Here is a 1301-nt window from a genome sequence, read left to right on the forward strand (position 1 = left end):
ATAAATCAATATGTAAGTTCATAGACTGAATTCTTTCTCTCTTGCTCGTATTTTGACCGTGCCTTCTGCTGCTGAAAAATGATGATAAGGTACCTATCGCCAACGAACGTGGAAGGAAAACCTTATCTTGTGACGTTGTGGTTTCGTACCAGAGCGATTGATTTGTGAGAGCCCGTTGTCGTCGAGCAGTCAGTGGTTGTGGTTTTTCACTCTCGCTCTCATCATGGCAGAACATATACGCCAGCAGAGGCTAGCAGTTTAAGGTCAGGGCTTGCTATGAGATTTCATCAGCGATGTTCGTGTTGATATGTGCGTTTATTAACACGTGGTTTGACGAAAAAAAAAACGCTGGATTTGCGAGATAATGTTATCACAGTAAAAAAAAACTGCGAAGCATGAAAATAACTGCAAGAGGATGAAGAGGCAAGACGGGTCACTTAAATGTTTTGGTATTGTTGACTTTGTTATTTATCAACGTTTTCACAAATAAAAATTAATTTTTTTCGCAGTTTGTTTATTTAAGATGTTGGCTTGATGGTGCCAATTTCTTCGTTTTACATTTTAATTTTCTTTAAACTATGGGAACTATCGTACTAAGGGTCAATGTCTATTAATATTATATTATAAAACTAAGAAACAATTTTTAGGCCATAAAACAGGAAGAAACAGATTCAAGTTTTGGGAGAGGCATTCGATTTCAACGGCGGGGTAACACCAGTGTACGAGACATGGGAGAGAGAGAGAAAGAAAAGAAGAACACTAAACTTGTAGCTGTATGGAAAATCGGAGATCAACGTCAGCCTCGGGTTGCAAAGACAGCACGCAGTGTAACATTCGGTGATTCTCTGATCCGCACAAAATCCTCCAAAACGGATAGGATCTTGAGGTCGTTTCTGGCCTCAGATTCGATTAATGCGGGTACCGTGGTGAGGATGAAGCCGATCACGTAGTATCACTCTGGAACGAGTCGGAATCACAAGATCAGTTGAGAAGATTTCTAGGAACGAGAAAAGGAAAGAGAGGACTAAATTTGAATATTGATTGTTTTTAGGAAGAACTGGATGAGCGACATATAAAGGTGGATCGTGGTTTGCCATTACATAAAAAACAAGAACGTTTGGTGATCTTTCGCGGGCCCAAAGGGAATCCCATAACCGAGATCGAATGCCTACATATTCGGCGCACGCCCAGACAACATGCTGGATGTCTTGATAATCTTTATCCCAAGCACAAAACCAATCCGCCGAAATTGCGCACCCAACATGTAGTCCATTCCACCCAAAAAAGGGTTCATCGATACC

This window comes from Topomyia yanbarensis, chromosome 1 (genome assembly GCF_030247195.1).
Source record: "Topomyia yanbarensis strain Yona2022 chromosome 1, ASM3024719v1, whole genome shotgun sequence".
NCBI classification, from domain to species: domain Eukaryota; kingdom Metazoa; phylum Arthropoda; class Insecta; order Diptera; family Culicidae; genus Topomyia; species Topomyia yanbarensis.